Below are 12,552 nucleotides of genomic sequence, written 5' to 3'. Positions count from 1 at the left end.
CTCCCCTCCACACCAAAATGCTGTACTCACAGCCCTCCCCATCTCAGTCTGATGGCATTTCTATTCTTACTGCACTTAGGCCACTTCCTGCACTTCCTATCTTCCTTAACTCCTCTCTTCTGCTATTTTTCAATCCAACTGCCAGTCTTGCTGGTTCTACCTTGAAAATAACCAGACTCTAATTACTCCTCACCATCTTTACTGCTAACCCTTGTCCACGGCACCAGCATGTCTCACTGGAATATTGCAATAGCCTCCTAACTGGTCCCTCTCTTCCACTCTTGTGCTCCCACAGTCTACTCTCACTACAGTGGGCAGAGGGAGCTGTTAAATTTAAAGTCAGATCATTGTCTCTTTTTGGATCAAAGTCCTCCCCTCCCTCCCAGACTCTGGGGGGAAAGCCAGAGTCCTACCATGACCAACATGGCCCTCCAGGATCTCACCTCTAAATTACTAGCTCCTTGTTACTCCTTGAATACGCCAGGCATGTTCTGCTTCTGCATCCTCAGGCTTTCCCCAGTGTCTGCATGGTGAATTCTCTCACCATTTTCTCCATGACTTTGCCCTTACCAGCTCACCTGCACCTATCCTCCACCACTGTGCTCTGCTCCTCCTTACCCCACTAGACTTTCTCCACAGCACATATCCCTTCTAAATTCCTAATATACATCACCTAATATTTTTTAGGTTTATTGTTTTTTGTCCACATCCCTTAACTTGAATATAAGATCCACATGGAAGATACTTAATAAATAGATCTGAATTAAGGGAAAATGCCAAACAAGAAAAACAGAGAAAAAACTCTGAAAACATCCAGTGTCCAAAAAAAAGGCCTTATGATTTTCTTTCTTTTTTCTCCTTCCTTCCTTCCTTTCCTCTTTTCTTCCTTCCTTTCTCTTTCTTTTTCCCTCCCTTCCTCTTTCTCTCCCTCCTTTCCTCCCTCCCTTTATTTCTCTTTCTTCTCTCTTTTTTTTTTTGAGACAGGGTCTTGCTCTGTTACCCAGGCTGGAGTGCAGTGGTGTGATCATGGCTCACTGTAGCCTTGACCTTGACCTGCTGGGCTCAAGTGATCCCCCTGCCTCAGTCTCCTGAGTAGCTGGAACCACAGGTGAATGCCACCAAACCTGGATAATTTTTAATCTTTTGTAGAGATGGGGTCTTCCTATGTTGTCCAGGCTGGTCTCCTGGCTCAAGCAATCCTCAAGGCGTCCTGGGATTACATGCATGAGACACCACACCTGGTAGCCTTGTGATTTCTAATAGCAGGACCCATGTATTATATCTCATTTTTTAATTTTAATACTGTTTGTGGCATTTTGAGGAGGAACAACAATGAAGTAAGCCTGACACTTAGGAGAGGCCGCTGTTTACCCTGAAAAGACCCCTACGATTGGCATTCTTGGGGAGGGGTAGAACACTACAGAACACTATATCAAGCACAGAGTACTATCATAGAGGTCCCCAAATCTCCCTTTTATCTGGGAGCCAGAGGCATCAAACTCAGAATGGCTGAGTAAAAATTCACAAGAGGCTGCTGGACACCCCAGAATCTATAAAAAACGCCATTTCTTTCCAGTGACCATGTCCATTGTCCAGAATATACCTTTCTGAGATAATGGTACCCAGGCAGTTGACTTAGCATTCAGAATGTGGTTCAGGGGTGATAGAATCAGTGCTAAGGATGGTTAACCCTTCTGAGGACTGCTTAATCCATGTTATGGTGAGCCCTGATAATGCATCACAATAGATACTTCACAACAGATCTTCATCCATACTTACCAATCCACATTCACGTCCACAAGATTCAGGACCTCTTTTCCTGGCCAATACTGGGCAACCATCGGAAATTTCCCTTTCTGCTCCATGAGGACCAGTTCATTGCCCACAACCTTTCTCCAGGTAGGATGGATTAGCTTTCTACCCACAAAATTCCAGCCATATGGCTGTGCTGTCTTCCAGGAATTACATAGAGCTCACTTTGCTGGAGTTCTGAAAGTTCCTCACATCTTCAATCTGTTACTCCACCCCCACTAGGCAAAGATCTGGCCTGTGTAGATCCCAGATGGGCACCTACTTTCAGATTCCAAAGTCCTTGGGGCCCTTCAACATTTCCCCCTTATGTCACCAGTGTGTAGCCAGGGGCCTTGTTCTACACCCTCTACCATCATTAATGAGCTACTGTGACCACAGACAAATCACCTAACCTCTCTGGGCCTTAGTTTCCAAATCTAAAAATAAAAGGATATAACTCTCTAAGGTCCCTTCTAGTTCAAAAAAATCCAGGATTATTTTTTACCTACCTCTTTAAGTTTTAAATGATGACAACAGCATCTTTCCTAAACTTTTCCTGAGGCCAGATGTTCCTGGCACTGAAGTAGAGGAAAAAATAGTTTTTGAATAACCTAACATTTTTGCCTTTTAGAGAAAATTATCCTCTGGCCTTTTCAGTTCCCCTTCCCTTACAGCTACCTCCTTATGGACCCTCAAAAGAAGTCTTTAAAACACAGAGAGGCTGAGGCAGGAGAATCGCTTGAGCCCAGGGTTTCAAGACTGTAGTGTGCCATGATTGTACCTGTAAATAGCAACTGCACTCCAACTGGAGTTGGGCAACATAGTGAGTCTCTATCAAAAAAAAGTAAACTATCCTTCCTGATTCATCAGGATCTTATAAAAAACATTGTTATTTTCCAAATTATTTTTCTTACATAAAACCTCTTAAACAGTTTTATTCTGATAACTATGCTCATCAGCCTTGACTTTCCTCTGTTTTGCCAGGAAGGTTACTAAATGCTCTGGGGAAGAGGAATAAAAAGCTCAGAGATAAGGCCAGGGAAGGAAGCATGCTGTCCATGTAGGTAAATTCTGCCCTGAGCTTTCAGAGTGATGGGCATGAAATGGCAGAGGTGAAAGTGGGGAGTGGAGAAAAGAGGAAAAGCAGAGGGAAGAAGAGAAAGACTGAAAGCATATATTGTTCGCTTAGAAAAAAGAATTTTAGGGGAGGCCTGGTGGCAGGTCAAGAATGTTCACTTAGTTAGATGACTTCTAAACTGGGACTTGCCTAAGAAGCCACACTGCAGGGAGGAGACGTAGTTGGAACAGCAGTTCTCTTCCTTTAGCAGCCCCTCCATCCAGCCTTCCGCATAGCAGGCTGGTGAGGTATTGAGCAGCCCCTCTATTGGCCCCGCACCCAGTTTTCAGAAGTTAAGTTCATTCTACAGGTCTCTAAAGGCTTCAAGGAAGACCAAATCTTTCCATTGTTGGCCTGGAAATCAAAGAAGATACTCCAAATCACCACCATTCAATAAAGCAGTGACTTACTGAAAGAATTACAGTTTACTAGCAAACCTCCCAAATGAATCTCTATGTTTAATACATGCTTAACCTCCTAGTCTGAAGACAGAAGTACTCCAAATAATTGTAGGCTCCAAGATACCACTTAGTGACTTCTAATTTAGGAAACATATGCCCTAGATAATTCCTCCCATTATACACACACACATACACACATGTATATTTGTATGTGCAAACATATATCCTACATAATAAATGACTGTTTTTAAGCCACACTAGGTTACAAAACAATACAATGAGTTAACTTAAACTATGTCATATTAAAATCTGGGCATGAACACAACTAGAAAGGAAGCCTAATTCATACCAGAAAATATCAAAACAAAGTCTGGTAAGTATCTAGCTAGACAGTCTCAAAGCAGTAGCTTCTCATTAGCATTGAGAAATAACAATCTGAGTGGTATGTGAATACCTACTGTGGAACTGGTACTGGATGTTGTATAAGCCTCTTAAATTATGCCTCTTAAATTCAGTTTGTTGCACTATGACAGGGTTCTACTTTAATGACTCATCGTTTTCCAGTTTATTCTTTTCCAGGAAAAGCTTTCTATGCACTTGCATAAACAAATGCAACTCTTCTTGTCATTTTCTGGTTCCTTTTTTTGGGAGAAGGGGACACTTAGAGCTTTTTTTTTTATTTAAACAGCACCAACCTTCTGACTGATGAAGAAATAGAGGGAAATTGAAACGGCAGAGTAAAAATCAATCAGGCATATAGGCAATCCCTTCCCTGGTAACGTTACAGAGTATACATTAGTATTCATGATATTTTAATTAGGAGACAACATCTCCAGCAAAAGAATCACCACACAACACTGTGTCAGGCTGTCTATCACATCTTTCCTACCACTTCCTTGCACAGAATCTGTAATCCAAACACCTACCATGGCCACCCCTCCAGAATGGCCCCACTGGTCTTGCTCCTTTTCCTGGGACAACAGCCCAAGTCCCCTCTGCATCCTTACTGCTCAGAAGCAAGACATGAACATTTTGTTTGAGGCATTCTTGAAGAAAAACGATGATGATCTTGTAATATGAGGTATCTTCAAGTTTGTGTTTTGGGAGGGAGAGCGGTATAAGAAGACACAATTGCTGGATAATTCTCAGAAGCCAAACATAGAATTACCTATGATCCAGCAATTCCACTTCTGGGGACATACCAATGGAAGTGAATGCAGGATCTCAAAGAGATATGTGCAAACCCATGTTCACAGCAGCACTAGTCACAACAGCGAAAAAGGAGAAGCAGCCCAACTGTCCACTGATGAATGAAGGGATAAAAAAATTTGATATATACATACAAATATGTTTGGCCTTAAAAAGGAAGGAATGTTTGACATGTGCTAACAACATGGATAGACCTTAAGGACATTACGCTAAGTGAAATAAAGCAGAAACAGAAAGACAAATACTGTTTAATTCTACTTATATGAGGTACCTAGAGAAGTCAAATTCATAAACACAGAAAGTAGAATGGTGGCTACCAAGAGCTGGAGGAAAGGGAATGGAGAATTGTTGTTTAACGGGTGTAAGTTTCAGTTTTGCAAAATGAAGAGTTCTGGAGATTGGTTGCACAATGTGAATATACTTAATGCTACTGAACCGTACGCTTAATGGTTAAGACGGTAAATTTTGTTATGTGTCCTTTATCGCCATTAACCCCCCCCCAAAAAAAACCCTATAGTTCTTAGTATTTCCCAATATGATAGTGATAACAATAATACCTTACAAATGCCCGGTAACTTCTTTCAGAGAAATCCAGAGAGCTGGGCCTCTAGATTTGTTCATGCCAACTCAAAACGATACCAAGGATGAGTTCAGTTGTAAAAGTTGCACTTAACAGAGTTTAACTTTCTTTTCCCCACTAGCATGAATGTTTGGTATATATCACCATTTATCCCTCTGAAACCAGGGTCACCCAGACATCTGTCTGTGGATGTCGACCCGCAGTGCCACTCTGGTATCATCTGGGATTCGGGGAGGAGAGGCCTACCTATGTTGAGGAAGAAGAGAGATTTATGAAGTCAGCCTCATTCATCTTCTACTTAGAGAGTTCAGGAATGTGTCCATACTGTTCCTCCCCACAAAATTCACGATTTTTTCTCCAGATTAAAGGTGACTTCATCTTTTTCCACTTTGACCTTTAAACTCAACTCAGTATTCAACTTGACAGTCATTCCTATCTAAAAATTACACACAAGATTAATACTCCAGGTGCTCTCTACCACCCAACAGGATCTGTTACCTTCTGCCATCCTCGTTCTTTCAGAACCTGGGGATCAGAGGTTTTGTATAATGATGGCACTTTATAAACCATTTTTTGCATGTCAAACACAAAGGAACACAGTGCAGTGAAAGTGGAAAGATGGAGAAGGGGCTGAGAAATAGGAGAGAATAAGGACCCGCAGAAGAAATACAAACAGCTTTTGGAAGGATGTACTTACAAAAATGACATCAGGCAGCTGGGTGCGGTGGCTCACGCCTGTAATTCCAGCACTTTGGGAGGCCGAGGCGGGCGGATCACCTGAGGTCAGGAGTTCGAGACCAGCCTGACCAACACGGTGAAACTCCATCTCTACTAAAAATACAATACTAGCCATGTGTGGTGACGCATGCCTGTAATCCCAGCTGCTTGGGAGGTTGAGGCAGGAGAATTGCTTGAACTGGGGAGGCAGGGGTTGCAGTGAGCTGAGATGGTGCCATTGCACTCCAGCCTAGGCGACAAGAGCAAAACTCTGTCTCAAAAAAGAAAAAAAAAAAGACATCAGGCCCATCTGGAAAGCATTCTAACAAAATAAAAAGATAAAAAGTCCCTTTCCACTATGAGCAGCAGATTTGCAGAATGTAAGACTTCTGGAACAGCAAGGCTGTATAGCCAACTAACAAAGCAAAACAAAACTGAAAGAAGAGTTCCTTTGAGGAATGTCTAGCCACTGCGAAGTTGTAAGCCTCTTCCTGGTGCTCAAGGGCAGTACCAGGTACAAGAGGCCTTCCTACTGCAGTCCCCATGTGCATGTCTCCTACAAGCATTTGTGCAAAGTGCTCCAACCAGCGATAAATCTAATCTTCCCTCCATCCCCCCACACCCGTTGACAACGTGGGCTGGCTCTGTCAGAGCTAGCGCAGGGTTTCTGAAAACACTAGGGCTGATATGTCCAGCTTAGAATCTTCCCTTATTCTCTGTCAGCCTCCTCTCCATTTTCTTGCACAACTTGGTAGTAAAATATGAAAAAAATGTGGCAATTGGAGGACAGAATCAACCATGATTTTTGTGTTTCATCGCTGTTCTAGCTACTTGGCATTACTGAAATATAAACAAGTGAGTCCAGGAGCCCTCACTCCTTCATCGTTTGTCATACAGATACATTTTACAACACTTTGGGCTGGAATGAAGACATGAAACAGGAAGTTCCTGATCTTGCTGTCCTCTCCTTATCCTCCCTGTCTCAGTTAACACATTAACACAGTCAAAGAAGCCGTCTAGTATGTTTCCCAAAAACACCCAGAAAGAGCTCAGCAGCCCCTCTGGCTAACCTGTCCTAGAGCTGCACAGCAGTCCAATAATGTAGGAACTTCCTTCTCTTAACTCGGATTTGAGACGTTTTCTTTTTCCACATACAGGTCTGAAAGCAGCAGGCCACTGCGTAATTAAACGGTCCCTCACTGGCCTCAGGAGGAATAATCTTGGGCCCTTTCTGTTTCTGGACTGCTGCTTCCCAACCCTCTAGCCATCTTTCTGGCTCTTTTACAGACTCTTCTCTAGGAAGCACAAGGCTGAAGACATAAAGCTCTCGCAACCGTCACACCTCACGGCCTCTTCAGGGCCTGCTTAGCTTTTGCTCTGGGCTATGCCTGCTTCTTAAACTCTGGTGCCGGGCAAAGGATTTCCTCGTCTCATATTTAAGCTGTCCCTACTGCTGCTTCTCTACTCCTGTTTTGTGTTAGTAAAAGAAGGAAGGAAAGAAAAGGGGGAAGGAGGACAGTAGAAAAAATAAAAAAGGAAACAAGAATTTATAATGACATGAGATATTATATTAACATTAAATACAAGCCAAAAGATGAGTTTTATGAGATGAAAATTCCACAAAACAACAAACTTTTGCATATAACCTTGCAAGCACGTTTTTATGCACAGTATTTCTGTATTTTCTAACACCCTTTGAATGCCCCACACATATCTGCAGACACAGGCTGATCTGTCTGTCCCATTGCACATTTACACTAACAGGTAAAAATGACAGGAGGCCTAGCTGAATTCCACGAAATAAGTTATTTAAAGAACATCTGAAGTTTTGTTCTTTCAGAAGCAGAGAAGTTCTAAACACGGAAGCAAGAGATTCTGAGAATTTCATTTTCACCATAATGGCCCAATGTCTGTTCCTCTTAACAATGTGCAGTTAACAGCTGTGCGCTGGCTCTTACATTCAAAGCCAAAAAGCAAGTTCTTCACATTAGAGAAATAATTAAAGACAGTTCAAGGAAAGAGAATTAGGTATTTTAGAGTGGCTATGAAAAGTTTTCCAGGGGGGGAAAAGCACTAACCTGTGTTGTTTTAATCTGCTGAAAACAACCAAGTTCTCAAGTTCCCCTTCTGTCTTCTAGCCAGTTTCCTGTAAATGTTGCATGTGACATTATACTTCCTCACTGCACCTTCTTTGACTCGCCTCCCTAACTGGTCAGAGGCATGTGATAAGATCAATTTGCTGCTTGCTTCACATGGGGGTAACCCTGTGTCTGCAGAAATGATTGTCTCCCCCAGCTTGTTTTGAGTGTTCCCAGGACACAGGTAAAGAGGAGATAAGCCAGGGGGAAGTCATGCCTGGACTCCAGGCACTCCTGACTCCAGAGGAAAGTGAAGGGGGAAGGGAGAGATAGTCTTGAGCCCCAGGGCTCAAGGGCTCTTGAGGCTGGAGTTGAGCAGCTGAGAAGGGGCAGAGCGCTCACAGAGGAGCCTGGGGCTTGGGTGCTCTGTTGTCATTAGGACAGCCCCTGGGAATGCCACCCTTGGGGCAGCTGAGGAAGGGCCCTTGATGGTGCTGCACCCAGGATGTCCCCACACTCCTCTCTGAAGGGCACCACCATCAAGGGAGCACACTCAGGCCTTGGTTCATATTTCTGGATCCTGCATCAACCATGGCTACACACCCTGAATTTCCTGGGACTCTCTCAAGTTCACATGTGGTCACGCTGTCAGACAGTGTGGCCCAACTGTTGGTTCAGAAAACAAAACCACTGTATTCTCAGCCTTCCAGGGCTAAATAACTGGGAGACATTTTCCTCTTGCTGACCTCCAAAATACACCAGCCTTTTGGTTTCCCTTGAAAGGGCTGGGCATCATCTTCCTCCGGAATGGAGCTGGGTTCCTGGCAGTGTGTGAGTCCTGGCCATGGGGGCTCTGATGTTGGCCTGACAAGAGTACCAGGAGAGTGCCAGCTGTGACCCTCTCTGCCCTGTACAGCTGGAGAGGCTGGAGGAGAGCTGGGGCAGGGACTAAGCAACAAGCCCGAGGGCACCATATCTAGCTTTCTTGTTCTGCTCACTGGTGCCTTCTGTTTCTTTTTGTGATTCCCCTAGCCATCAGGAGGGTCCAAACATACTGGAATTTGAGGATATAGGAAGTTGTGTGTGGCAGTCAAATGATCTCCTGGACCAAGGGGAATATTCCACAATTTGTAAGACTTGACTGCAAAAACCCCAAAGTTGTTTCTATTTGGCTACCTTGGCATGATTGTTTTTTAAAACATGTTTTTAAAGGGATCTTTTTTGTTTTTTAGAAAGGTAACTGTAGACATACTCCAAGTCTTGAAAATATTACCCTATAATTCCCTGATGAAGTTTTCCATGGGAGAATACTGAGTAAGGAAACCAATCCTGGGACTCAGAACTGTGGACCTCAGTAAAACCCTGAAGTCTCACCACATGATTGCACTTCTGGCTTTGAAAACACACATATCTGTTTTTACCATTTTGACAGCTGACGGCTGGTTTTCTGATTGAATTGACATTTAGATTAGGCAGTTGAGTCAAAATGGCTGTCCGAGCTATAGACATGGCATTAGCTTTAAAACAGGAATATTGGTAAAATTTTGCCATCTTGGAGTCAGAAATTGCAAGAACTTTGGAAAAACAAAATACTACATAGATGAAAAATGATGATGACTCAATTTGAATGTATTTAGAAGTCTCACATTCTGGGTTAAGCTGCCAGTTCCATTTTTCAACTAAGCAGCCGCATATGTTCTGCTTAAGCCGTGTTCTGTGTGGAATTTTTAAAGGCCTTAATAAAATGCTTTATAATTTTCCATTAAAATCCCTAACCTGGCTTTCTGTCCATGTTTTTTTTTTTTTTTTTTTTTTCTGGTTAGGCATTTAAAAATTTTAATACACTTTATATTTCAGAACAGTTACAGATTTATAGAAAAACTGAGAAGACAGTACAGAGTTCCCATATATCCTATGCCCAGTCTCTCCTATTATTAACTTCTGAAATTTAGTATGCTACATAAGTACCAATTAATAAACCAATAGTGATACATAATTATTAACTAAAGTCCACGGTTTATTCAGATGTCCTTAGTTCTTACCTACTGTTCTTTATCTGTTCCAGGATCCCATCCAGGACTCCACATTACGTTTAGTCATCGTGTCTTCTTACGCTCCACTTTTCAGGCTTTCCTTGTTTTTGACAACCATTACAGTTTTGAGAAATACTGGTCTGGTATTTTGTAGAACGTGCCACAATTGGGATTTGTCTGGTGTTTTTCTCTTGATAAGACTGGGGTTATGAGTTATTTGGAGGAGGATCACACAGGTAAAGTGTCATTTTAGTCACATCGCATCAGGTGTATGTACTATCCACATGATTTAATACTGCTGGTGTTGGCCTTGATCACCTGGCTGAGGCAGTGCATGTCGGGTTTCTCCACTGTAAAGTTGCTCCCTGCTTCTCCCCACCTTTCCATATCATACTCTTTGGAAGAAAGTCCTTCAGGGTAGAGTGTCTATATAAATTATTTGAAATCCTTCTGCATGGAAGATTTGTCTCTTATACACATTTATTAATGTATTCAATCATTTATTTATATCAGTATGGCTGCACAGGTATTTATTTTATGCTTTGCATTTTAATTCAACAGTACTTTATTCTGTTGCTCAAATTGTTCCAGCTTTGGCCACTGGGAGCTCTTACCATTGGTTTCTGTGCTCCTTTGACATATTCCTATCAATATTTTTTTCTGTTTTGTTTTTAAGTACTTCCTCACTTTCCAGCACTACAAGATGCTCCAGGCTCACCGTGTATAGTACCTCCCTAACTGTTCATGATTTTGGTTTCTTTTTTTGTTTTGTTTTGACAAAAGAATACAAAAATAAACTGATGGGCCTGAAAAAACATGTGTCTTCAATTTTAATTAGTTCTGCTCATGCGTATTAATAAAAAATTTTGTTTAATTACTTTCATAAAATTAGTCCTACCTGGCCTCTACCAGCTGCAAAACACCGTAATACCAAGTGAGTGGAATTCTGCACTGGCTTAATCCTAAGATACATGGCTGTGCTGGTACTGTTTTTTTCTCTACATATTTTAACATTCCTGGAATCGAAGTGTGCATTTAATGTCATGTCTTTTTTTTCCTCCTTACCTGTTATTAATTGATGTTACACCTTATAGGTGATGGTGTTCTGAGAATGGAAGAAACAGATCAGTCAATTACTTTTTGTTTGGACTAAGATATATAATTTATTTTCACGGATTTTTTCCCCACTGAACAAATATTTTGACTAATGTGGTTTGATGTGTAGCATGTGCAGACATGAAAAAATTCCAAGGTACATTCTACTACAAACACATTCTAACTTTACCTCAAGCTACAAATTCTCATCAAGTCCTAAATATAGATAAAATACAGATATTTATATAAATTAAAACGGGGGAGTCTATTTAATTTCATTTTTAAAATTGACATTGTAACTGTACATATTTATGGAGTATGATATGATATTTTGATACATATCTATATTGTATAATGATCCAATCAGGGTAGTTAGCATATCCATTAACTCATGCATTTATCATTTATTTATGATGAGAATATTCAAACACCTCTCTCCTGGCTATTTTATAAAATACAATATTTTACCATTAACCATAGTCTCCCTACTGTGCAAGAGTGCACCAGAATTCACTCCTCCTATCTAACTGTAACTTTGTACCTGTTGACCCCATCTTCCCCTCCCTCCCCAGTCTCTGGTAACCATCTGTTCTATTCTCTGCTTCTATGATATCAACCTTTTTTTTTTTTTTTTTTAAGATTCCATATATGGGTGAGAGCATGTGGTATTTGTCTTTCTGTGTCTGGCTTATTTCACTTAATATGATGTCTTCCAGGTTCATCCATGTTGTCACAAATGACAGGACTTTATTCATTTTTATGCCTGCATAGTATTCTATTGTGTATATATACCACGTTTTATTTGTTGGACATATCCAACTGCCTGTATTAGAATAAAAACAGACACATAGACCAATGGAACAGAATAGAGCCCAGAAAGAAATTCATGCACTTACACTCAACTGCCATTCAACAAAAGTGCCAAGAACACATACTGGGTAAGAGACACTCTCTTCAATAAATGGCGCTGGGAACATTGGATATCCATGTGCAGAAGGAAGAAGGAAGGTGTTAAATTCTTTTCTGGGTTTACTGACTCCTTTTGTGTTTACTCTATTACTTTTCCAAGATCTCATGAGTCCATTATCATGCCTGAGCAACCTAATATTGATGTTGAGGGGTTGCGAGATGGAGTTTCAGGATGGCTGATAAGGAGCAAATGTGCTGACTGGTCAACAGGCAGATCCAAAGCTCTCCTTGCTTCTGTTTTCCTACTGAGACAGACAAGTAAGTGCACAGTGGTAGGACTGGCCAGGAGTTCCCTCGCTGTGGCCAGGATTTTCTCTCCAGCTAATGAACCACTGTTATTTTGGGAGCATGATGTTTTATAGTTTTTTTTTATTTTAAAGGACAGAGACTAATTCAACCATTTCCCACTGGCATATCTTACAAATGGTCACAGACAAAATGCCCAATCTTTTCATCCAGGTAGGCAGAACTTGGCTACTCTAAATACTATTTGCTGTCCCATTCCTTTATAAAGTGTACCAAAAACTGAGAGTGCCTTAATCATCTCACCAGTACCCAGAAA

General features: G+C 41.5%; 1 protein-coding gene across 5 annotated transcripts in view; it reads right to left on the bottom strand.

Moving 5' to 3' along the window:
* The window catches only part of WIPF1 (WAS/WASL interacting protein family member 1), a 146,117-nt gene that overhangs the window by 92,112 nt on the left and 41,453 nt on the right, over positions 1 to 12,552 (bottom strand). Inside the window, exon 1 of one of the 5 annotated variants that reach the window (XM_033231073.1) lies at positions 7,894 to 8,021. The exons of 2 other annotated variants lie outside the window; for them this stretch is intronic. The gene's annotated coding sequence lies outside the window, so the exon portion shown is untranslated. Of the gene's footprint in view, positions 1 to 7,893; positions 8,022 to 12,552 lie in introns of those variants that run through there. 2 more of the 5 variants (XM_033231080.1, XM_033231075.1) reach the window with 2 other exon arrangements.

This window comes from Trachypithecus francoisi, unplaced genomic scaffold, assembly GCF_009764315.1.
Source record: "Trachypithecus francoisi isolate TF-2019V2 unplaced genomic scaffold, Tfra_2.0 Lachesis_group13, whole genome shotgun sequence".
Lineage (NCBI taxonomy): Eukaryota > Metazoa > Chordata > Mammalia > Primates > Cercopithecidae > Trachypithecus > Trachypithecus francoisi.
The sequence above is the reverse complement of the archived record's forward strand: the minus strand, read 5'-3'. Positions and strand labels throughout refer to the sequence as shown.